Consider the following 27301-nt stretch of genomic DNA (forward strand, 5'->3'; position numbering starts at 1 on the left):
TTCACCTCGCTGTGTGATCTCTGGGCTGTGGAGTTGAGCTTGTGAGGAAGAGCCGTGCGGATTAGATGCAGTCTCTTTTCTCTGCACAGATACTGCCCAGAACCACGGGCTATGGATTAGTCAGGGAGCTCGGATGAAACCAGTCACTTCAAAACTAAACCAGCGATGGCTTAAACATGCACTGCCTACTTCTCTCCTCTTTTTCAGGTTTTGAATCCATTGGGATTTTAATTCATTTTTAAAAATAATTTAAAATGTTAAAATTTCTACTTTAGGGGAAAAATGAAGACTGGAGACCGTGTCTCAAAAAAAAAAAAGACATCTTTTAAAAAAATAGGTGTATACTGTACATGCCATGACTTTCAAATTTCATACCCCGCATTTCCTGTCTTTTGAGAAGTGATGTTTTAGGCACTGTACTGGAAGGAGAGAAATTCCTGCAACGTATGCTACACTGCAAGAAAAGGAGGCTCAGTCCAGTGTCACTCCCACATCTTTTGCACAAAGTGTTCTTAATTAAATATGAAACTTTCAGAATTATCAACACGCATATCTCAAGGGCGATAAGAAGTATGATACTGTCCAGAATATCTGTATTTCTCAAAATTATTTTACACAGCCATTTTAAATACAATTAACAAAACGCAACAGTCAGGGTATTAACTGAACGAAGGAACTCCTTTTTTAAGTTTCACTAACAATAATGAGTTGGCAGGAGAGTGGCACAGGAGGGTGGCACCGTGTTCCTGACTTGGATTGCTCCAGTACCTTCCCTGCTTTATTGAGAGGGCTCACTCTGGGCCATTATAAAAATTAAGAAATTGTTTTCAGTTACTTGATAATGTCAGCACCAGCATGAATCTACCCTGGGCATCCTGGACTAAAGCTGTAGATACAGCAGTTTTGTCTAGCACCAATAATAATACTGTAACGCAACGGGGGCTCAGGTGGGCGTCCTTGCCGCATTAGGTCGGCCCCCCACCGTCGGGGGCTCGAACCCGGGACTCCCGCGTCACTCGGCAGGCACCCAGCCCGGTGAGCCAAAGAGAGATCTCTCTACAGCCCAGTGGCTGTAGTCCTGCTATCACAGGGAAGGGCGGTGATGTCACCTGCTCTGGTACGCCGGCTCTTACACAGTGCCTGTCAGCCGTAAGCGTTACAATACCAAGTGTCCGAGAAGAAACTGGGTATATCCCAGGACCAGATCAAGGTCCCCCCCCCCAAAAAAATAAATGAATAAACAAGGATCCTACAAAACTGGGGAAGAAACTATAAAATAGATTGAGGATGGCAACTGCAAACCCCATTTGCAGCTTGTTCAGGTTTGTCACATCCTGTTGCCACAGCCTGGCGTGCTCTCATCTGACACGAGCACGTCTAGCGTGAGTGGAAGGGTTACACGCATTCCACCCCATCTTGCTCATATTTTTAGATAATCATTTGCTCACCACAGCCCGCGTCTGAGCAACAGTTTTAAGAATACGGCACAGACATTGTGAGGTCTAACGAGCAGGATTTCAAGGGGTAACGATCTTCTTCTGTTATGACATTCATGCACTTTCACAGTTACCTTCCTCGGGTTGTGGCCATCTGGATTATGTTGCACATCATAATGAAACCAGACTCAAAGCCACTGTACTGAAATCTCTTTTAACAAACCGACAACCAGGCCCCACAAAGACAAACAGGTAAAGAAAAAAACTGATTTGCTGTACACACTGCACAGGTCACTGCTTCCCATTCTTATACCTCTGCTTTTTCAGACAAGGGGATTTCAGTACTGTATGTACTGTAATACCTGTGCAACAACAGTGCTATTAAAGCAATCTCAAAGGTTTCAGAAGTTGTTAGTCTCAGACTATCACCCGAGCCGTGACTACTCGAACAAGATCCCACAGCAGACACACCAGGGCAACATTCAAGGAAATGGCTTTGTCCCAGTTCTTTGTCCCAGACTCAAGAAGCTGGCACATTTGTCCAAAGCGACTTGTGTTCCTACCCATTTTTACAGCTGGAAGTTGACAAGCAAGCTCCCGGTTACACATCCTGAGATCGGATCAATACTCCATAATGCTACCTACTGTACAAATTCAGAATTCTTTGGCAGGTTAAAAGAAAAAAACAGTTCAGTGAAGTTTACAAAGCTCTTGTGATCAACAAAACTTTGAGCACCAGACAAGATATCTGAAAGAACCCCGAACATACAGATACAGTACATCTACAGTACCTCATCACTGATGTGAAACCAGATTATTCAAGGGAGGATAACTTAACACCCCTTAAGTGTCCTAATATCAATCTTATGCATTGGTGTGGAAAGTGAACTAGTCAGGAATGGAAAGAAGCATTTAAAGACTAGGTTTATTTATAAGCCATGTGCCCTTTTCAGATGAGTTTTCTAAGTCAAGATCAATGCAAAGATTTCTGACCTTCCCAGCTAAAAAACTTCTTCTACCACTGATGCTCAGCACCCACCTGGGTGACACACAGCAGCCATTATGTACCAGCAACCTCACAACATAGCAGATCAGGTGGACGTCAGACTGGGTCATACCAGAATGGAATTAAGACAGGATACCAGGATGAACTCTCCTACTCTTGCTAACCCTGCCACAGGATCTTAAAAGACCAGTGGTGCAAACCTCAGTTCACCATCTCATCAGAAAGTCAGCAGCTTACTTCTGTGCCTGTAGGCTATATAACCCACTGAAAAGTAGAAAGAAAAAACACCATGTAGCAGCTGTTAAGCCTTCTTCAAGCGTGAGCTCACAGCCAAAAACTTTCTTTCTTTCTGCTTTTCAGCGAGGAATTAACCTCTGCCTGTTCCTTTGCAGCCTGAACACCGACGCCAGTTTCCACTCAAACCTCTGCTTAAGAGCTTACAGTGCATGCATTCGGTTTCTATATTACTGGATAGGATTTTGCAGGACATGCTTTTTTGCCTCAGAAAGGCTCCTACTCTCTGGAAATCAGATTTTTACTGAAAGATAATGAAAAGATAACTCCAGCTATTTCCTGTAATGTGTCCACACCACACATCCAGAAGAGGTTATTTGATGGGCACTAATTCTAGTTTCATCTATAAAGCTCTGCTCATGCATTATTAATAGAATCTATTACTTTAAGATTAAATAATAATAGACTGCCCTAGTTAATTTTTAATAGTTTGCATAATTGGTATCAGAATTGAATGTAAGTGAAACAACTTTTACAAGACTGTATCAAAATGTCCAGAAAGAACTGATAACACTGACCGCTCATATGAAGGACAGCTATATACTGGAATACGACCCCCTGTTGTGTGGTATAAATTGCTCTCCTAGAATATCAGGATGAACAAATACTCCCAACATTAAAGAACAAAAAGGAAAATGCAAAAAATTGCAAGGTATTACAAGGGGAATTATTACAGAACACTTTTTTTTTTGCTAATAGTGGTACTTCTAGGTAATGTCCATTAACATTAGAGCAAATGATGGCTTTATAAGGAACCCAAGCAAAGGCAATTAAATATTACTACTGGAGAGTCCCTTTTCTGCTGACCTATAGCTCATCTTCTAGTCTCTGTAAGCTGCATTAGCTGAATGACTAATTATTACCTCTGTACAACCTGTAGCCTCTGGCACCAGTGCCCAGGGAAGAATAGCACAACTCCTCCAGACCTGACCTCTGCAGAGAAGTGCTTTACGGAGGGAGAGACCTTCACTGTGGCAGAGCACTCCAAGTGTTCACACGGGGGGACAATCTCCTTCCACCTTGCACAGGACCCCCTCTCTTTAATTACTGAACTGGACACGAGAAGAACTGCCCAAAAGCCGTTCCATTTTATTAAGAGGTCAAGTCTCCCAGGCTTTGGCTCGAGTTGTCCACTCAGACCCAGGTTAACACCAGGAACAGATCGCTCCCCGTGGTCTCGGAAATTAAAATCAACAGGACGTCCACTGGGGCTGAAGACAATTCTCTCTCACACACACACAACCCCCAACCCACCCACCCATATTAGCACCTTTGGGACATCCATGCAAAAGCAGATACAGCAGCTTCCTGGATCTATAAAGAGAAATATTTCACAGTATATAAATAATTAAGTATTCTAGCCTGTGCTAAGTGCCACTGAGATAGGATGGTTATTCACAGCCCTATTGGGATGTAAACGTCTGAAGCCTGCTCACTCCCATCAGATCGTTTGTCACAAGCGATAGACAATTTACTGTGGGAGCCCTATTCAACTTATTCATTGTGCTGTCACTGCAATTTTTTTCCCCCCATTGAGGGGCTGCTTTCGAATGAAGCATGGCTGTCTGGGCTGTGCAGATTTTCCTCTCTCGCTCTGCAGGGCAATACCTGCTTGCGTTTTCAGAGAAGCACGTCAGCCCCGTTATTGAGCAGAGGGGGGGAAGCACCGGCAGTCTAAATCACCTTAATTGAAACGGGACGCGCACAGGACCCAGGCACCGGCTGGGAGAGAGACACAAAAGGCCGACATGCCCTTGCTGCACCCAGCCGGGGGTTTGGTTGCTGAATCGCCGCGATAAAAAAAAAACCCGCTTTTTGCCGAGCTTGTCAGGAATTAGCTCCTGGCTGGGAAAGATAGCCGGGAACGGTTTCGATTAAAGAGTAAACAAAGGGACCTGCTGAATAATGTTGCGGATTGAACACACCCGTGGTGCTGTTAAAACTGAGGGACTGTAAAAAAGCGAAGAGGCAATGTTAGAAAAAGCAACAGCTTCTGTTGCTGTACTTTTCTCTGTGGCCAGTCCAATCGGTCAAGGAGCGTCCAGTTCAGAAAAAAATGGATCAAAATCCGCTACGGATTGGGAGTCTTATTTACATCCCTAGTCAGGAAACCTTTCTCACCATGCATTTCAGTATTACACAACCAATGTTTTTTTAAGTCAAAGCAGAGGCACAAAAGGAGTGTTTTAAAATGGACCTGACCTCTCTTTTTAAATAACTTCAATCTCAAATAGGCTCCAATTACTTCCTTGGTAATACTGCTCCAGTTTCAATGGGAGGACAGGGCAAGTGATTACACCGAGCAAAGTTAAAAATGCACAGTTCGAATTCACAGACAGCAGTAATCCTCAGCGGACTGAGGCAATCTTTCAATCAATCCATCTGCCTGTCAGACGGCCACTTCACATATCTGTATAAACCAACTTGCGTTGCGCTGCTCTTTTTAAACGATTATCCAAGACATGCCTTTATACTGCACTAGAAAAACAAGGACGTGCACTGCATTTACAATATTTCCATTAGACATGTTTATAAAAACAGAAACGGTGCCGTAGTAGATTCTTGTCTGGACAAAATATAATGCACTCACGTTCCCCCTTTCAGACTTGTAGTGAGTTGGCTAAAAAGGTTAACAGAAATAACACCAGCGGGGAAAAACTGCCTCTCCCATGGAGAATGCTCAAGGAGTTTCATCTTTGAGCTCCACTTTTAGAAAGGACAGCACCACCCACCTTAGTGCTACAGAGAAGAGGCTTTGAAACACTGTGGTAGGCATTCCGCAAAGTGCTATATAAGTGTAAGCAATTATTATTATTATTAAACATCAGCCAAGTTCGTTATTAAAGCATCCCCTGGCTTTCCTGGAGTTTCCTGGGAGGCAAGAGCATGTGAACTTGAATAGCGGTCATTCTGCATGATCAGAAAGCACCAGTAAGAATTTCTCCAACTCCTAATCCCGCTGCCACTCGGTCTCTGTCACACAGATCTTGGGTTAAGCCCAACTTGTTTATTCACCTCCCTCGTTTTGTGCCTCCTGTCACTCTCATTTGCAGGCCTTGTATATTTTTCCTGTTACTTACCGATAGACCTCAGGCCCTTGTACTCAGGAAGCGTCCTGACGTTCGTTCATCGGTGGAAGAGAGTGCATTGAGGAACTTTCATATGGCGAGTGTACATCACTCTCGGAGTCCATGCAAAACTTCCACAGGACTCCTTTGCACAAAGTGAGAGCTTGGGCCCCCAAACAAGGGTAGCAGATTGTCTCACAGTTGTTATAACATTGATAGTGGTCGATAGCCTGTGAAGACGCGTTCGACTGCAAGTCAGCACTCGGCTGCAAATATCACAGTCTTCTAGTGATGTACTTAATGGATTCCCCACTCACCGTCTTTACTAACCTCCAAAAAAAAGGCTGAGGCTGACTGTTAGATTAAATGGGTGCCTGCTCAACACTGCATGCAGCATTAACTCCGAACAGTGAGCGCATTTCAGCAAATGGAATATTACTTACACTTTCAGCTGACAACATTAAAAATCAACCAGAAGGCTGGCTTCATCACCAACAATCTGGAATTGAAAGCAGTTTTGCTTTCTGACAACATACAGACCTAGTAATGGCTTGTTAGTGTACTTGCCTCAGGCCCACAAAGGGGAAGGCTGGAGGAGTTCCGTACCAGCATTGTGGACTTGCTAGCCATTTTCGCTATGTTAAAAAAGGAAAACACATCTATGACTATGCAGATGTCTATCCCTGCATTGCTTTAAGATCCTAAATTAGGTGGGACTGTGAAACCGTTGCTTGTAGGTCTCACTTAGCACAAGTTATCCATCCACAATTCTTTTATGCAAGAAAACTCACTGCAGAAGGTAAACACAATAACACTTGCATCGACTAATGGCATGCAATTCATTCTTTTATAAGATGGTGTAACATGCCCTATTATTAATCTTCGCAGAAGCCTGGACTGAAAGATTAACACTGCAAACACTTTGGGCTCAGGTTTTTATTGGCATGACGAATGACAAACGGCTAAGAACATGAAACACGACCAGCTTTAAAAGCACTTAGGATTTTACTTAACAGCAACAAGGAAAGAAAAATCCTAGATACGGATATTGCACTTTTAAAATACAAGTAGATTTTCTTGAAACAGAAAAACTAGGACTAAGAGCATGAAAAGCGTTTGCCAGAAAAACAGAAATATGACATATCAGAAGTTATCTAGAGGAAGAAAAAAAAAGAAAATGCTTGAAAACTTTCATTTCTATAGGGAAACAAAATCTAAAGACTACATCTGCCCTGAAGGGATACGTAATGTGTATTATTAGCAAAAAATGGTAAAGCGGACCTCATAAAAAATTGATTGTTACCATCCCAGACTCTTCATTGTAATGTCTTCCAAGCAAAAAAAAAAAGCCTCCATTTGTGGAGAGATCGAGATAAGATGCCTAGATTGACTAGTCAATGGAAAGCAGCTTTCTGGAAAGAGGAGATGGGCAGATAAATGCATCTATAGACGAACCTTCCCCGCACTCTGGGAGTGAGAGAGCCTGTTTCCCAACTCCGGGCTGTATTTGTCTGGGGACATAGTGACCCCCACAGCCTCGGGGCCTGTGAACGCACACAATGATAGCCTCTCATTCTCCACATGTCTCCGCCAACTGCGCTTGTGGCGTAAGGAGCACCCGTCACCACAAACTTAGCCTCTATTCAGCCCTCCCTTCGATGGCTCTTTTCACAGTTCACAGAAGGAGACGTGCTCGCTCGCAACCCCGAGCACAACACTTCGGAGTCGACAGATGGGGCCTGCTATTGAGCAGAGGGTCTCTCCCGCAAAGGGGCTCCTATCTATCCCTCCCAGTAATAATAGGTGGGGGGTCAAGATCGCTCTGTGACTGGTGATGCACTCTTTCAGTCACCGCCTGGGATCAGTACACACTTCGGCTAAAAAGACCGCTTTGACGCAAAATCAGCAGGATGGAATGTATCCGACTACAAATCAGATTCCTCTAGTCCCTTCATCCCCTTTAAAAAACGAAAGGGGAACAGCTCGAGAAAAAAAAAAAGCAAAGCATGCAGACAGACCAGTTGCCATTTCTGCTGGAAACAAAAACTCAAGGTAATACAACACAGGTAAATATGACTCAAAAACAGGCTAAGACACACTTTTTACAACGTCTTCTGTGAACTAACCTGGAAGCCTGTCCCTTGGGTTCTGGCAAGACCAGTGTGCCGTTATAAACCGAAAGCTCCTACGTTTTCCAGAACTAACCCCACTCCTCCTGGTCTCCTTCTAGACAATGAGTGCCAAACTGAACTGAAATGCAAGAGGGAAATGTAAGGCTGTTACCATTGAAAATAAGACTTTGTGGGATTTATCCAAATCCGTTCACTCTCCAGAGCTGGCCAAAGATGGGACACTTCCGAGCAGACCTGGCAAAAGCCCCCACTTACAGGCAGTGTAACCCGGGATCTAACTCAGGACATCAGAGACAGCAGAGCTCACCGCACAGATAAACACACTAAGAGAGTGTTTTGACAATTTGGACATTATGTAGGCCTCTATAAAGTTTTCACATAAAAACCTTTCTACATAGAACTCTATCCTTAACCCACACTGGGAAAGAGGCCAAGAAATCCTTTAACAAAAACATTCACTTCAAATAATTCTCCTGGCTGTAGTTCGTATAGGCCAAACAATCACTGACCAGGACAGATGATACAGAGAGGAAGAAGAGGAGAAAATGTGTGCAAAACATCAAACATATTTAAAAAGATACTTAATGCAATACTCCTACCAGATATGTGAAAGTGCTGATTGTGGCCTTCTCCACCTCTTTTTGGTCACCAGGCATTCTATGCTACTTTAGCATGAAGTGCCTGTAGTGTAGCGTTTTAATTCAAAAAGGAAAGTTCAAATAATAGATTTCATTTTTACTCTTCCCTGAAAAATGCCCATAGGCCCAGCAGTCTGAGCTAAGTACTCTGCACAGCCCAGCTAAATTAATTCTAAATTTATCTTTAAAACTCTGCTCAGATACAATTTACAAGTACAGTACCAAATTAGCAACAAGTGCACACAAAAGTGCCTAAAAGGTCTCATGGAGGTGTGGTGGATTTTAATACAATTCTTGTTTTGTCCCCCCAGTTCCTCCAAATAATTACAGTTCTTAACAGATCTCTCCATTTACTTAAGATACATAATTAGTTTTAATTTCCGGTATCTCAGGAGAATGACATCTAAATAGTTTCTTTTAGAACATACAGAGAACTCTATTCATTAGTCATCGTTAGCACTGATGTTTAAGGCACATCTAGGAATGTGCATATAATTCTGTAGACAATAGTCTAGCAACACTTAAATGCACTATGGAACCTACAGACAATTCCCTCAGACTTATTTTAAGAACACAGCCAAGACTTTATGTAGCAAAGCACATGATTCCTGCCTGAGCAACAAAAACGATCTCTTTGTTGTGAAACACATTTATACTTTAACATTCATTGCCAAATGCTCTAAAGGCTGAAACACTTTCAACATCATATTGCAAATACTTAAGTCAGTAAACAATCCAGAATATTATATCAATGCTGTGTCAAAAACACAAATCCTGTGGCAAGTACACAAAATTAATAAACTCCAGATGTTCTAGAGATGTTTTGTGAGTTAGGCACAGCACACAAATATGGGTTTTGGGAAAACAGATCTCCCAGCAAGATGCATCTAATAACACCACACTGTTATTTTAAAAACATGATCTGCATGACCGAAATGCGAAAGGAAAAAAATGAAAAGCAGAGAGGCTGTGGAGGAAACCGTGTGAAAGGCAGATCTGGGACAGCACTGTTTGCCTTTAACCAAGTGTACAGTAAACAGACTGAAAGAAAAGCCACTATTCACACATGCCTACAAGGTCAGGAAGAACTAACACTCGCAAACCAGGTATTTACAAAGTTCCTTCTATATTTAGTTGTGTGTATTAAACACAAGGGCTCAAGATTTCTTCCTTAGTGTGGCACGCCAGGAACAGACCCTTGCATAGATAGGGCAGCAAACAAAGCTCAGTGATTGCAGACGTTCATTCCACAGAGGTACAAAATGTACAGTAGACAAAAACTGAAAAAAGATTAACCTCTCCACACACAAAAAAAAGAAGATTTGCAGATAGGGCTTGTAAGAATCTGCGAAACAAGCTCTGAAACAGTTGTGGCATAAGCCAAGGCAGACAAGGTGCTTGGGCCCTGACTGGAAAACTTTCCGATGTGCCCTGCTGGTGGGCTGGTGACTGACCAAGCCACAGCCAGAGCTTGAGATAGGTGTTGGAGGGCCTGTCCATCACACACTCCCAGGCTGACTCCAGGACTCTCTGCCGCAGGGGAGGGTCAAGCCAGCTACCGGCTGCCCTATCGGAGAGCAGACTCGTCAAGCTCACCAGGCCAGAGGGGATAGGGTTCACTTTGGCAGAGGCTGCCACATCCTCACGGTGGGGGATAACCAAGGTCAGGACGACATCTGCAACCGCACAGCATCTCGCCGATGGGTAGCGCGGGCGCTTGGCATAACATCCCCCCCCTCCCCAACGCCGCCGCCAGCTTCTCTTTCCGCAAGCTTTTCGAAAGCAGAACCCCAGCCATTTCAGGATATGCATTTGAGGTTTGGGAAACGCTTGGCGACACAAACAGGAGACAAAAAAAAAGCTGCTAAACGATGCCATTAAAATAAAAGCTCCCCCCTACAACCCCCCCCTAACACAGCTCCTTGCCATGCTTTTCGCATGCACAGGAGTAACATGACAAAATATGTGCAAGGTCTGAAGACTCTGGGCCAGGTGTGTGCTACACATGTTGTCTCCACTGCATCATTTTCCCTTATTAATAATAAACTCCAAGTCATTTGAAATAGCTAATGAAGATGATACAGCAACTGTCCTCTCAAGCCTAAGAGCATTTTAAAACTCCCTTCTCTATTTGTGTTGAATTGCCAGTTTCAACATGCACACTTGGGACTGTGGGTACAATGCAGTTATGGACGAAAATGATCTTTTTCAAGGTTACTTCCTTCATTCAGTTACAGCGAGGCGCTGAAATGCTTGATCTATCATTCTGTTCCACCTCATTTAGATGCCAGCACACTGAATGGCAGGTTTATGCTCTGTCCCAGATCTGGATATGGGCACATTGAGTGATATCAGAACAGAGTGGAGCACTAAGCAGGGGCTCAGAGAGTATCAAGTAAAACCAGTAAGCTCAGTCACATGAAGATTGCTATCAGTACCCAGACCTTGAGCAACACTTGTGATGGATTAGATTTCTAATATTAGCCATTTTTAAGCAGGTTTAGTTTCCTGCTGTAATAAGGACAAACTATAGCCCATTCCAGTTATTTTTCTACTATTCTTTTTTCCTCTCCGTTGCACAAATCAGTTGTACTTTCTACTCTGCAGCTGATGCTTCAGAAATCAAGAGGTGTATGAAGAACTAGAATTTAAAAAAAGGAGCTTTGAAATTATCAGGAAAAATTCTAAAAAGTGTTAATTCCCCTGGTAACACACTTCAAAATCATATGCTCTGTGGTGATTGACATGACCATAGCATGCACACTTATTTTTTTTTTGTCAAACAACAGCTGGCATTAAAAAAAAGAAATGCGTAGAACCAAAAAATAAAATACTTTATATTTAATTGAGGTCATCTATCACTTGAAAGTATTAAAATAAAGTTTCCCCTGAGCCATATGGAATTCTGTTACGCCTTCAAAAGCAGTCTCGCACTTCAATCAAGGCACAATATGTAATCACCGTATGTCAGCTGCACAATTCCTATTTCAATTTATAACACGGGGACTGTCATCCGAGATGCACAACAGAATGAAACAATCATTGACGATAGATTTCTTTGTTAAAAGACAAGCTTAAGTGACATTTAACGGAAGACACATTCATACAATTTTTTGAGCGGGTATGCTGTATATCAATCAAAAAAAAACCCTTGAAAACAGTTTCTAAGCTTTGCCACAAATTTGGAAAGGCATTGTTGAAGGACTTGCGTATTCAAACGCTTCCTAAGAACATAAACCGAACCAGTGTGAGAAACAGGAAATTTGTCATTTGTTTGCCCCTTTTTAAGACTGCAATTGGTTAGTTCATTTCTTCGACGCAGTCTTCAAAAGAAGACCCTCAAAGGGCTTTTCACTAAATCTGCCAGCTCCTGCGAAAAATATCGAAGGCTGCAATTATTAAATGAAAAAAAAAAACAGGCTTTGCACTTTCTCAGACACAAACAAAAAAAGAGTGAATTCGGGATTCTTCTCATCAAAATTGCATTCAATTGACCCAGAGGCACCATGCGTGTACTCTGATCTTCAAAAAGGTTTGTGCTGCCTCCGAGTTCGACACAAACAGGGCTCCCATTACGGCGCTGGACATCTCCACTTCAACAGTTTTCTGCTTTGAAATGCACAAGCAATATTTTTTGAGATCCCTTGGGTATGAGTATCTATCCCCACCGATCATCTTGCGCTGATCCATCTTCCAATCTGGAGAAGGCCAGCTTGTGGTTTTTCTCCCCCCCTTTAGTCAGACAGTTCAACGCTACAACGGGCCTCTTGCCTTCTGCCTCACGCTGTCTCTTTAGAGAAATCTGTGCTGCCGAAAAGAAAGGGTGGAAGAAGAAGGAAGCAGGGACCCCAGGGGCTCTTGTCAGTTCCAGGCCATTACCTTTCACTCATTGGGAGTTTGTTTACAAGAAGCCATAAATAGTCAGACCCCCCCACCTACCTCTTTCCTTTCAAAACAGGTTGAAACCCGCTGGAGAGCAGCACTGAATTTGGAACGGGGAAAAAAAATGCTATAGAATAAAAACTTTTGGAGAACCTGATGAAATAATAGCCGAACCATTTGTACAAGCTCGTGGAAGTGCTCACTCATGACACTTTGAGCGAACAGCCAAGAGCTGATGGTCACAGTGGCTGAACTGGCCTGTCTGAGAGAGAGCGATTCCCCCAGGGCAGGTCACTGGTGACACTCACTTGGAGACTGCTGGGACAGGAGAATCTTTCCCTTCGATTGTTTTTTTTCCCTTTAGTGCCTTTCACAATCATTTCAGAAGAATGTCTACAAAGGAATGTTAAAAAGTACATATTTGTCACACTCTCCTAAAAAAATTCCTTGGCTCATAAAATCAGTTTGTTCGTTGAAAGAAAAGGTAACAATTCTGCTTTTTAAAAGTTACTTCAGTGTATGCTGTGGAAAGCGTGTTCTGGCAGTTCTGTAATTCTAGTCCCAAAGTAACTTGTCTGCAAATCTCAATAATGGCATTGCCATCCATTTGAAAAAGATGTGCTCTTTAAGCAAAGGGAATGAATAGAATTACATTGCCTGGTTTTTAAATGCTCATTGAAACTGTGTGATTGTTTTTAGCACTGCCTGATGCCCGTAGAGACCGAGAAAACAGCCCATTTGTATCTTCCAAGTCTCTACAGATGTTAGAGACTGGCATGGCTGACTAACTGGATTTAGAAGTGACAGCTGGCCAGATGCACAGAGAGCTGTCCATGAGATTGTGCGAGTGTGGGTGACTGTGACTTGATTGATTCCAAGAAAGAAATGCAGGCTGATAAATTTAGCTGCGTTATTTTTTTTTCAAATATGAAGACAAGAAATCAACACCAGTTCTGCGTAGCATGAAGTGAGAAGAATTACGTCAACCTCATTGATTCTGGAAACCAAGGTCAGGCATTTAAAAGATCCTTTGAAATTAAAATAATGCGAAGATTTGTTTTCAACCCAGAAGAGCTTAAAACTACAAGTGGAGTGCTGCAATAATGGAGAGTCCAGATCAAGACCTTTAACACTATGGAAATTCTATTTCCAACAAATGCTAAGTGTCACAATTTCTTAGTACCGATTTAAAAGTCTTGGCAGACACCTGTGTAAGTACTAAGGATCGATTCCTCTTTTTAAAAAAAAAAATCTATAAACTCAGAGCAGTGAAAAACACATCACAAATATGCACTTTAATGTGCAAAAGAGAGAAAAGCCTTTTTGTTAAGATCGCAGATGCACTAAAGTGTGTTTCTAAAATACACAAGAATTACCCAATCAACAGACCACCACCCAACATCAGCAATAGATAGGATCATTTATACATCACTGCATTTTTAAAACAAAAATACAAGCTTTAATTCCAGGCTAGTTCTTGCTCTGCATACAGAGATCAGTTAAAAGAGAAGCACCACAGCACATTTTTTGACAAACACCAACATGCATATAAGTTAACATGGCAGCTGGCCTTAATAGGAATTGATTCCCCTATATCTCATTACTGAATGCCATAAACAAAGAAAAGTGAAAGGACTTAGGATTTTAAAAGCACATTTTTAATTTCGGCAGCAGCTTCATATGAATCCTTATTTGAAAGGTTCTTCTGAAATCCCAGGTCTTTTTAGTTTCCATTAACATCTTCACGGTGTGTAATTTCGGGCTTATCTGCAATACTTCAATCCCCTCTTCTCGAGAAGAGTAACTGCAGGAATTCCTATTCTAGTTCTAACAAACAAGAAGAAACCCTTTCTTAACACAGGGGTGCACATTCCCTCCTGCTCTCTGCCAGAGACCAGCAATTACAGCAATCCACCTGCTATTAAATAGTTTGCATCTTTTTTTTTTTTACCCTCCCTGACAGAACTGTCATCTTGCAAGCAGGGCTGTTTGTTATGCCATAGAGGGTGACCGATTCCTTCAACTCAATAAAAATGTTAATAAAACTTAGAGCTTACACAAAAGGGGTCTGAGTCTAGGATGTCCCACAGGACATTGACAAGGGGAGAGCTTCATTTAATGATCTCGCTATCTCCGCCCGGGCAGCCAGAAAATCCAGCTCTTCCCAGAGAGAATGACTTTGCTCTGCGGAGTAATCCAGAATGACCTCCGCTCTCACAAAAAGTCAGATAATAGGACTTGAGAACACAAGCGGTTTAGCTGCCTTCCTGGGTACAAATTAAAAATCTCCCCCCCAAAAAAAAAACCCTCTCCCCCCCCCCAAAAAAAAAATAAAACACCCATTAGGCAGATTTCAAAAGACGGCAGCAGGCTTATAATTATACATGACATCTTTGAGAGATAAAAAGTGATTACAGTGAATCCAAAAAAGATTGCTTAGCAACCAGTCATTATCCCTGGGAGTGGAGAGAGGTGACCAGTCAGCCATCCTCACTTCCAGTACCTTTCCTTCCTCTCTCTCCCCCTCCACAACCAAATACAAACAGACGTAAAGAGTGGCACAATTGCTCTTGACACACAAATAGGTTAACACAATAAAGCCGGCTTTAGCTGGCTCACTCGAGGGAGGAAAGCAATTCTAACAGCAGGCGCAAGGTAATAAAACAGAGCTGGGGAAGTGCGCGCGTGTATCCGTGTGTGTCTTCATGCTTCTGCGTCAAAAGTTCCACTGCATAAGAGCTGGACACCGACCGGCACGGACACATTTCAGGGCTAGAAGGCACGAAATAGCTGGGATTTTTGTTTGGCCTTTGATGCGAATGAAGAAAAACAATGAAAAACCGCCAGAAACTCCTGGCTGCGTCTCACTCAAAGATGAGGAAATGACAAGGGATAAAAGTGGTGGTGGTGGGGGGGGGGGGGAACCATGCCCTCAGGTCCCACAACCCCCGGCAGCAGAGCCACAGCAACAACAAAAAAAATGATTACCCACACTTCGTTAAAAGCCAGCAGGTAACGGGCCTACATCTTTGCGCGTGCCTTTGTGCCACTTGAGCCTGCAAGCTAGGCCTGGCAATAACAGATAGGAATCTCCAGAGCTTTATTAAATCATCTTTCTTGACTGCCGTGTTCGAGAAGGAGCCGAATGGCCCTAGCAATTATAGCGCAGTTGCTATTGTTTTCTCCAGTCAGTGGAAATTCCATTACCTTACAGTATGCCACAGGAATTGGGAAAAGGTTTCTCTTCATCATTCCCACAAGTGGGAGGGAGGCAGTGGGTTTCTGCAAGCTAGCTCCATACATTATCCTTTCGCTATTGACAGCTTGGCTATTGTTAAAATTGAGACAAGTTCAGAATTCAACGTGTGCAAATATGCCGGGGAACAAAAGATAACCGTCTTTGCAGAATTGCATTCATGCGGGTTCAGCGTGGCTCAGTGCAGTTCCCTCAAGTAATTACAATCTCCTCACTGCGCCACAAATAAAATATTCTCAATATCATTTGCAGGACATCTGTTAAACTTTATTTATCCACGTCAGGAATGATATGCTGACCTTGTGTTAATTTAGTGTCGCCACCATATATCTGCGCACATTATTACTGAGTGTTAAGCCTTCGTTTAGTGACTATTTTGCTTGTCTGTGAAAAAATTCAGCCCCCCCTGAACTAAAATTAACAGTATATTGACACAAGGTCAACATATCATCCTATCAGGCTATAGCTTAGCTTTTTTTAACCAAAGTTACAGAGCAGAACATAAAACTGTTTTTAACATCATGACCATAAAGCAAACAGTAAAAAAAAAATCCTATTTTCCTTGAAGGGACTTATGTTGCCATTCATAAAAAAATAGAGAAAACGGTGAAGGAAATTCTAGGTCACAGGTGCATTAGGTAAACAGAAATCAATAGCCATTAACCACACAAAAACTTCTGCAGATTTTCAGGGCTCATAGGAGCCTTAAATAACTGGAACGGAGTATCTACAAACTCCATTTAAGTATCATTAGTCAGGAGAGCTGGGCTTTCCTGATCTTGTTGCCTTGTTGCTGTGCCTTCCTGGCTGGACTCCTAGACTCCTTAGCCAGGATCAAGCTCCTGCTTTCAAAGGAAAGGTGGCAAAAGTTTAAAAAAATCCCCCCCCATCAATGTAAGCCTAGAAAATGGAGATTAGAAGAGCTTGCTTTGATCCTTTTAACCGACTTGTGACCAACAGATATTCCAAACTGCTGCCCGACAGCTCAATAGTACTATTTTGGGACATTTCTAAGGCACACCACAACGGAGTAGTTGAATCACGACACTTACATTTTAAGACGACAAGCACACATCATCAGAAAATTCACTCTTTACTGCACAAAACGAAGGTTCACAAGTGCTAGTGACAAGTCTTTCCCGGCAGCTGCACGCGGTCAGAGAGTATTAAGCAATCTCCCTTATCGGCTTCACGGTTTCTAAAGGCCACAACAGTGTACAGTCATTGTAAGAGTGCTAACAGATTGTCACATTTCCGTTAAAGTGAAAAGTGAACAACGCAGCACATGAACACCGCACCCAAGACAGAACATTTTCCCAGGTTCACACTGATTCCCAACTATCTAGGATCTTGACCCCAGAGTGGTGCCTCTCTCACTCTCCACTGTAAGCACCACTCATTTCTATCCCACCCTCCAAACCAAAGATCGATGGCACTGGGCTTATTTGCCTGGGTCCTGTGCTACACTGCCAGCTATAGAGATCAATGTAGCTGTGAGGGGAACTACAGAGTTATTGTTATAGCAGGCTGCAATTTGCTCTAAAAAAAAAACCTTGGTAAGCAAACTGTCTCCACAATTTTGGAGTCGATTAGCAATAAACTGCCTGTGAACGGCATGCAGGCTCAGCAGTAAGCTTTAATTCGCACCCCATTTAAGCTGGAGTTATTCTCTGCTCAATATGGAAGCAATGCTTTTACTTGCTTGTCACAGAAAACAGAGGGTGACAAATCCTATATCATCTCTGATCAGCTTTTAGCCTCGAGAGTAGATGGGGAAAAAATAATTTGTGTATGATTAGCAGACACCCATACTTGCAGTGAAGGTTTTGTGTGACGGATTTGAAGAGGCAATCTACACTTAATACAGAGAAATCACTTAGAATGCCTCATCTATGTGACTGTTACTATAGCCATATGTATATGTTGTATCCATATGATTATAATATAACCATATAGCAGGTCACACTATATGTATATATTAAATTATTTATAAATTCTTAAAAAGCATGATGCATCATCTAAAAAAGTAATTTCTTAGTGTATACAATACATGCCATATTAGACCAACAGTAATGAATTCATTTAATGGATTTTACTCCAACAATTAAATATGCAAAGCATCACACATAATTACTGGTGCTGTGCCACTGATGTTCTCTACTCGCTGACAGGACACCACCAGTTAAGAGCCTTCGGCATTTTGTGGTGACTCATAAGATCACACTCCAAGATCAATCTGTCCATTTGTTTTGAAAACCTGTCTTTTTTAAAAAAAAAAAAAGCCTGTTATGACTGCTGAAAATTAGCAAAGCAAAAATGGCACTAAAATGCCTTCCACCACAGTCCACCAACACTGGTTTTAAAAAAAAAAGATACTGAATAAGATGAAAATCAATGTAGTGCACAGGCAATCCTAAACTGAAGTGAACATCACACCCACCACACCTCTAATACCAAAGTTTGTTTGTTTTGCATGAAATCACCCTTCAGTCCACACCTCCATTAGGGCTTAGGGACCTGTTTTTAAAGTAAAATCTTTTCAGTTGCAAAAAATAACAAAAATCTTCATTTTGCTTTAAAACCTGCGTGGGTTGATATTTAGAAAGCAAAGAGATTTGGGACTGCTTGCACTAGGGTCCTCACTGGTAGCCATCTTGATTTATCGTCAGAAAAGCTATGCCACGCGTCTCCACTTGCAGTTAAACCTACTACATTTCACCTGTCACCTACAGTCAACACCACCATTAGCCAAACTCATTTTCAATGAAGCATATGCAATTTTTTCCCCATCTAAGGTAAAACCTGAAAATTCTGAAAAATATTTTATGCAGAGACAAAATACTGGACATTTGGCACTGTGGACACAGACATTTATTTTTAAATGACTAAATGAGAAATCACTCACTTTTCCCCCAACTCCAATTTGGCAGCTATATATGCTGTTTAAGCAGAAACATTGCATGCATTAAGAAAAGGCTATGCAGCAATTCAACGGATAAAAGCACACACAGACCCATCCAAACCCCAGTAAAGGGTTCATCCTGAGGGCATTGAACTGAAAACAGCATAATGGTCCAAAATTAAACTCCCCCATATCAAAACCCTGCTGTAAAAATAAATAAATAAATTCCCCCTACAGGGGAAAAGGCCCAGCAGTATTCCTTGATGTTGAAAAATGTATGTGGCAGAACAAATTTTAGAACTTGGATTACTTTTCACTCAGTGGAAGTGCACTGAAAAAGGAGAACAGGAGGCACTTGTTTATGCTAAGGGTTGTGGGAGTGTGGAACAAGCTACTTAGCCATGTTGTTGAAGGGGATACCCTGGCTCCTTTCAAGAAAGGATGAGATCTCAAATCAATTAGCTACTACCAAACGGGATGCATGGGCTGAACATCTCCTCCTGATGTTTGCAACCTTTCTTCTGTTTTATCTTCAAGCCCTGAATAGTCACCAAGAAATAAATAGTCCTGGAAATGTACTGAAAACGTGGGCAAGAGAGAATTCATGCGGAGACGCACTTTAGTGACTCGCCTCCGTGAACTCCGACTTCGCATTTTGCCATTTCTGAAAACACTACTCAAATAAAAGTTTTGCGCGCACACGCTCGATGTTTCTGGTCGAATTATCGAAATTCGCGAAAAAAACAAGAAAAAAAAAGAACGGGCGTGCGCTGAAACAGCGGCTTTACCTTGCAACAGGAAGGCGGGGAAAAAGAGGAAAAAACAGCGAGCAACAGGCTCTGGCTCCGGGCAGAAACCTCAACCCCTGTCCCCTCGCTCACCTGCTCGCAAGCGTGCCTCCCACACGCAACTCGCGCTGCTGTGCCTCTGCCGCACCGAGTGGCGCCCGTGACAGAAAAAACCAAACCACCTTCGGGAAGACGCACCGCACTAACAACAAGCAGACAAAACAGAAACGAAGGCGATCCAACACACACTTCCTTTCGTCGCACAGACAAGGTAGATGGCAAACAAAGGCATATTTGCGATCAACAAGAAATCGCCTGCAGATGCTGCCGATAAGCCCGATAGAAGTAGCATGTCTTTATATAGGCGTGACTTAAAATTGCCTTTTCTAAACAATGGGGCACTTTGACAGCGGACAAATTGAATTTACCGCTCTCAAACTAAATATTTTACATACACATTTGCCCCATGTCATGCCAGCATATTCTGTTTTGACAGTATTCGACCACTTAATCTATTGTGTTTTGGATACACTTGAAAGGGTTCTGAATCAAGGATAAAAGCTTTGTTAAGAGAATGGCCTATAGAAGGACACATTTTAAGCGGGTAACGCTAATCCTGCTAGTGCCCTGGACCTGGTCAGACATACTTTCCCAAATGCACAGGGAAGCAACGCAAGCCAGAGAACATGATGGCTCTGGCCGAGTGGAATGACCGCATGTCCAAGCCTATATAATCACAGCACAGCACAGGGACAGCGTGCAAAATGAGATAATACGAAAGATAAGGAAGTAGGAAGAAAGACTGGTTCTCTCATGTGTAGCAAAGTGCTGTAACCAAAAAAGAGGGATGCAACAGTTCGACTATTGTTTCGTGCCAGCAGAGCATTCGGTTTGAGTTTTACAATTAGTCACGGTGATTACATTAGAGAAAGTTAAAACACTCCTCAATACCAAGAGGATAAAGAGCTGTACACAGGAAACTAAGGAAAATCAATGCACAAAAAAGTATCGCAGAATATCCAGTTTCATTAACCATTAGTGTTACATTGAAAAAACCGCACTGAATACCAATAGATTTATCAATAAAAACCAGAGGAGAGAGAATTACAAATACTTTTTTTTGCAATAATCTTCTAGAATTACTTGTTTTCAGACATGAAACATGAGCTCTAATGAGAAGGAACAGCCTTTAGATGTCACCAGTAACAATTATAATTATAGGATCAGAATCAATGTTTTTTTTTATAATTAGCAAAGCTACCTATAGAAGAGACATTTTCCTTATAGTCATCAATAAATGCAAGCCTATTGCAACCACAACCCTTGACAGGTTTTGTAATATCGGACCAGTTAAATGAATTAGCTGCCATTCCCTGATAGATTAATGACATTATTTAGTAGGAAAAGGAGCTTTTTCCTTGTCCTTAATTGCAGTCTACAGCCCTACAGGACATTGTTTATTGGACTTGCTCAGTTACTCAGGAGGCTGCCAAAGTGATCAGAAGGGTGAAAATCAGGGAGAAAAAAAAATGAGAAAGAGGTAACTCAGTGACCTACATATTATGGTAGTCTTGGATACCTCATGGTCGAGGCATCAAGCAGTATTAGGCAGTGTATAAAGTTACGGAGGCATAACATGTTTAGGAAAGAAAGAGCCACATAGCTAATCTGAAAGCAATTTACTCACCAAGTCATAAATGTACAAAAGACAAGTAAATAAGGTGATTCTCTCCCCCAGGTGAAGCCAGTACCTAAGCCTCATACATCATTAGATGTTTTATTCAATAGAGCAGACTAGGCTGCTCTGCAGGTGTTACTGGAGATGAGAAATACTAGCTCTTTTATACAGAGGGCCCGGTTTGATTCACTGTCATCTCCAGGCCTGCCAAGCCCTAAGGTACAGTAGCTCAGGACACAAAATAAAAGCAGCTTTCCAAGTGATAAGTGATGTCTGCAACTTAAACCTCAGCCCCAGTGCAGTAGCTTTAGCACAGCTTTATTCTCAAAAGGGCAAACTTTCACGACCAAACAGCTTACAATACGCTGACTTGGCACTGGAATTTCACGAAAGCAATGCGTTGTCAAAAACAAGACTAGCACAAATTCACATACAAAAGTTGCTTAGCAGAAATTTCTAAGGTTGCATGCACCCTAACATTTTTTTACCAAGGTATAGGAAACAAAGGTTTTAAAAGTTACCAGTTAAAACCTAATAGTAGCCTTGATTTCTGCAGGTCTTAATCCCCTACCAAAACAGGGTGAGGCTCTTGGAGATCAAGGACAGTTGCAACCTCTTTATTTGAGCACGCTCAGGAAGTGATCTGATCAGTGTTATTCACCAGCAGCATTGGTGCCCTGTGGCCCTCTCTCATCAGATTACAGAGGCAAAGCATGGCTGGTCAGTACTGGGAAGCTAATATAAAGAGAATCAGTACAGCGACCAAGGGACTGTATGCCAGTACTTTGCCGACTTTCCACTGAGACACTAAGATCCCGTGGCGCTCTTTTATAGACTATCAATTTATGATGGTATGCCCTTCCATGCCATTGTCCTGCCAAAATCCCCCTTTGGGCTTACACAACATGGCTTCTCTAAAATTTTCCCTTTTACTCACTTGGCATAATTTCGTCCTTCGCCACCTGATCTGATGTGCAGAGAGGCCCCAGACAAAACGACTGCTGTGTGTCAGTGAGGGATGAAGTAGGTCCCATCCTATATGTGAAGTGCAAGCGATTATTATAGATACTATTAAGTGCTGCAAACGTCCAGCCTCGTTTGTTCACAAAAGCTAACCCAAGAGATGCATTTAAAAGGAATTCATAATTAAATGTAACTAAAGTATATCTAGACAATAAGACATTTATCATTTCTTGCAGGTTTCTAAGATTCTTGGAGCTCTTCTGCTACAGTACCCAGAATGAACTGTTATTAATTTGAGGCCACCCCTAGAGACTTCACAGAACAGTGCCAGACACTAACAGCTCAGCTGTCCTGAACTATAATTCAAATTTAAGTCAGTCCACAAATCAGGGCTGGATTTCCACCGAGGATAAATTAAATATTTGTCCAAACTACTGAAAACAAAATCTCTTAGTTTAAATGTTTACATGAATTTACATTCACTGAAAGTTTATTTTGACGCGAGTATTAATTTGACAAACTTAATGCACGTCTCTTGTCTAAACATTTAGCGATAATGTACGGAGAATACGCCTGACAAATTGATGGTTTATTTAAAAGCACTGTACAATCAGGTCGGGGGTGCATCTATGTCATTTGTCGCGTTATTAAACAGCTGGATCTAAACTATTCATGTTTCCGTTTCAAGACACCGGGAGTCTCACAAAACAATCAAAAGCCGATGATCAACTGTTCTCCCACTGATTAAAGGTTTTTGTACAATTGTCTTAGAAGCAGCCTCGATTTCTTGTCATTCTGTAAGACTATATGCATAAATAACAGATGCTCTTTACTGTACCGCACTGTCAGGCTAATTACAAGCAGATCTGAGCTAGCTGCACTCCTAGTTCCGTATCTCCAACACCTGTACAGCAGTTTCCTTTTGAAAGCGCTCCCTCGAACAAATACACAACAGCCATGCTTCTATACCGCAAACACAAAAAAAAATGAGGGTATTACCACACTTCATTGGCGGCGACAGAATGTCAACACCTCGACTCAGCATGTTTTAAAACTCTTGCAAAATACCAACGGCTCGGTAACCTAGTTCTCAGAACACAACAGTAGCAAGAAGCAAAGTAACTTAGAGAGTTTTCGATTCCAAGTTGTGCAAAATTGGATGGACAAAGCGGTTCGTACATCCATTTGATGGTCAATGTCTGAAATGACAAATTAAACCACGAACACGCTACCCGCGGCGCACACCCCTAGAGACCCCGTGCACCGGGCTGTCACCAAAGGGGCTCATAAATTAGCAATAAAATCACTCTGATCTGTTCATCCGCGTTTTTTGGAAAACAGAACACTGCATCTGTGGGTTTAAATTCAACCTTCGAAATCCAGCTGAAAGGTTTAAAGGTTTAAATGGCCGGGATCTGCACACAGCTCGTTCTTAGATCCACCAATTAGCACACATTACCCACAGTATTTGAGGGCTTGCTCCCTTGTATCAGGTGTTGACACATATCATGGGGTCTTGAACACAAAATATCAATCTGTGCCAAATCAAATATCTGAAACAGTTTTATTTAACTATGACATAGGGATGGATTTTATTTTAATCATATTTTAACATTACATATCTTATAAGACTTCAACTGTCCTTTTTTTTTGTTGTTTAAAAGAAGCCCCTCTTCCACCCCCACAAAGCTTTAAAAAAAATGTTTCCGGTTGCTATAACTAACCCTCAAAAAGCGTACATTCACGATTCATTGTTCCTGGGGGTGACATTAAACAGGGCTGGTAAAATATAATTTCACACCTTGGCTCTAAGTCTGGTTCTTCACGGCTGAACAGTAACTCCTTAGACTTCGGTGTGAAGTTAGTCTCCGTTCTTTGCAACAGAATGAACTACCAGTCTTCCAAAAGTTAAAAAGACCAAACGTACACTTCAAAGCGTTTCCTCTTGTCATATAGATTTTAACACCTAGCTTTTACAACATGTTGTTTAACTCCAGGAAACAGAAAAATCCCCGGGAACAATTACGGTTCTTGCAGCTCAAGCGAGATAGAAGATTATCTTCTGCCTGGGGACTGCGTTATTTTTTCACAGACGCCTTTTAAAACAAACAGCAGTAAAACTCAGTCCAGGGCTATTTTGTAACGGCGCACATCAAAGGCAACAAACGCAGCTCGAATTGACTAGACGGCAAACTGGATTTTTTTTTTAAAAGAAAACGTCAGCGCAATTTTTTTTTGGGGGGTGTAACAATTTTATTGTACCATACTTGTATCCTACGTTTATTTCTAATGAAAGAGGAAAACGATATTTACCATAAATCGTTTGAAACGAAGCTGTTAGCGCTGCGGGCTACAATTCCATGCAGGTTGGTGAGCCGGGCATCTGCTTCAGAAGGCGGCTGTCCAGAGGGGGAACAAGCGTATCATGTTTGAAATCCAGAATTCAAAGATAATCCTAAAATCTTTTTTTTGTTGTTGTTGTTGTTTGTTTGTTTTTCTTTGACACAAAAAAATTATATTACTTTGCCCGTGGGCTACAGTAACGACCCACTTAATCTCCCTCCGTCAGCAGCTCCGACGAACTCAACAGCGGCAAGCAGTGCGCGAATCCAGTCCCGAACAGACGCCCGTTTAGTTATCTCTGCTGCTCCGTGTAGTAATCCACCCAGACACATCAGGTTATTTTTCAAAAGATTCGTTCCTCCCCCGATCGTTAAAATAAAAATGCCCTAATCTCGCCTATACCAAATCTTCAATCCGGCCGTAGGAACGGTCTCAGTAGTTGAACACATATTAAACCTCTCCTCTCCTAGGAAACAATCCGAAAACGATCCATTCACTTGGCCCTTTCGTTTTCTTCGGAGGTTTCATTGATGCATTCTGATCTCTTGGAAAATCACACAAATGTGAAAAAGCAACGCAGGATTCATCTCGATTTAATCCCGAATGCACGGAGACGGACTGTCTTCGTTGCCCGCTTTTGCTCCAGCACACTGGATGACTAATATTGATGCGTGCATTTAAATAAGTGCTTGCAATTGAAATCGGATTTTGTCTGCACCTGGTTTTGCTCGGTTAATTCGATTTTTTTTGTTCGCGAAGATTATATCACCCATATGTTAATTAATTTGAAAACCAGAAGCGCTCGGTTGCGGAACAGTTATTTTAGGCTAAATCCCTCTGATCGGAAGCAGACGCTGTAAGAGAAGTACCAGTGATGAATTAGTGGTGTGTATTCTTGATGATAAAGCTCCTGTTTGTCTTGATAGGTTCTCCGCTGCAGATCCTTAATCCCTTGCTTGGAAAACGTTTTTTGCCTCTAGATAACAATCTTCTGATTTCCGTACAGTGGGAATATGTTGCTCTAATATGTAATCATCAGTCCAATCGGAGGCTTCTAAAATCCGGTTTTGTCCTTGGTCTAATTAATCTCTAATGTTTAATGTCAGACGGATAATTTGAATGTTTCGAGCAGCTTTTTGCCCGCTCCCGGAGGCAGACCTTCTCCCGCAATGAGCTGCTGAAACTGACAATAACCCGGAACGATGCAAGCTCTCACGGCCCCTCAGACCGCCTCCCGACCAATCAGGCCGCAGAGGGAATTGAAGCATTCCCACGGGTCGGCCAATCAGAGGTAAAGGAAGGCGGTTACCACGGTGACGCCGCAGCGTCCTGGAGACGAGTTCTAAACCACGCGGCATTTTCGCGGAAAATTCAAAGTGACTGGAAGCAGAGGTAAAATGATAGCCAACGAGGAGCGCCGAAAAACACCCACTTCGATTAGTACCTACTTTCGGCTTCTGAGATCATTTTGAATGATTTTAAAATTGCAAAGCATATGAACAACTGGAGATTTGGAGACCAAATAACTAAAGCCGAATTCTATAATGTCCATGTTTTTGGAATGATGGCTTTTGATTAAGGCGGCTCGGTGTCTTACTCCTTGACCGTGAGATCGTGCGAGGTATATTGGTTTGATGATTCACTGACCACTTTTGCTATTTGAGATTATTATTGGCGAGAAAGCTGCTACTGAAACAAATATAACAAACTTCGTGAAATTGCCATATTACGGAATTATTCACAGTCAATATGCCAAATGACAGGCATATTAAAAACTTCTATATGGTTCATGTAAACAGAACACTATAGATTTCCATATAATGCTAATTTAATTTAAAAATGTATAATGAATCACCCACCTTATAACATAGAAATGTGGTCCATTTGTATGCACAACATGAACATATAAATCATGTTTAAACCCTTTTCTGTTTGTGTAAGATTGTTTTTTTAAGATATGCCAAATATGCAAGCATACAGTATCATGCTTATTGTGTTTAATAGGTATCGTTATCTCACTGTTTATCTTCTAGATAGCTTTCTATATACACTATGCATACCATGACCCCAAAGAAGCATTTTCCATAATGAGAGGGATTTACACGGCTTATTTGACTATCCATTCTTAAAATGATTAATTAATGTAAACCTAGACAACCTTATTTGGCTATATTTGCCTACTTGCTACCTACTTTTAAAATGAAGAAGTGATGTTTAATTGAAAAGTTAGGACTGGAAAGAGGAGGAAGATTCTTGTAATTGCTTTAAGAGATATCTAGAATGTTTTAAAACATTACCATACATCCATTTTCTAACTACATGTTCCAATGAGTTATATCTGAGAGAATTCTAACTCTGATGTGGATTTTTTTAAAAGCAAACATTTTAATTCATTTTTAAAAACAAGAATTGGAAAGGAACATTAGATTATTCTTTATTGCCACACAACAATAGTTGGTGGAATTTGCTATTGGTACAGCAAGAACACAGATGAGACATACATACAAACATACACAGCACAAATTTAAATAGGACAGAAGACAGACAAACATCGTCACATACATATGTAAACATGTTCACCTTATTATTGCTGTTATTATTTAAAATAACTATCTAAAAGATAAGATCAGTTTTAATTAATTGTTCTGAATATGGGAATTTTATTATTTTAGTTTCAGAAAGATTATAATTCACAGTTGTGAATTGCATTTCAAGCAATTTATATACCTATTTTGATTAGGTTCTTACTCAAACAAAATAATATGTGCCTGTTATGTTTTACATGTGTTAGAACCAACATTCTTACATGGCAGACTGACACCTAAGTATACTTAATACATCCAAGTTTTGCCTCGAAATAAGAAAGGTTTCACATTTCTTTTAGAAACTGACATTTTTTTACACACTGAAGCCAA

The 27301-nt window shown here is 41.6% G+C and overlaps 1 protein-coding gene across 1 annotated transcript in view; it reads right to left on the reverse strand.

The window, feature by feature from the left end:
* fam222aa (family with sequence similarity 222 member Aa) overlaps positions 1 to 25571 on the reverse strand; it is a 64794-nt gene extending 39223 nt beyond the window's left edge. The window contains exon 1 of the mRNA XM_088935908.1: positions 24357 to 25571. The gene's annotated coding sequence lies outside the window, so the exon portion shown is untranslated. The remainder of the gene's footprint in view (positions 1 to 24356) is intronic.
* Between the last annotated feature and the right edge of the window lie 1730 nt (positions 25572 to 27301).

This window comes from Atractosteus spatula, chromosome 17 (assembly GCF_055471065.1).
Source record: "Atractosteus spatula isolate fAtrSpa1 chromosome 17, fAtrSpa1.hap1, whole genome shotgun sequence".
Lineage (NCBI taxonomy): Eukaryota > Metazoa > Chordata > Actinopteri > Semionotiformes > Lepisosteidae > Atractosteus > Atractosteus spatula.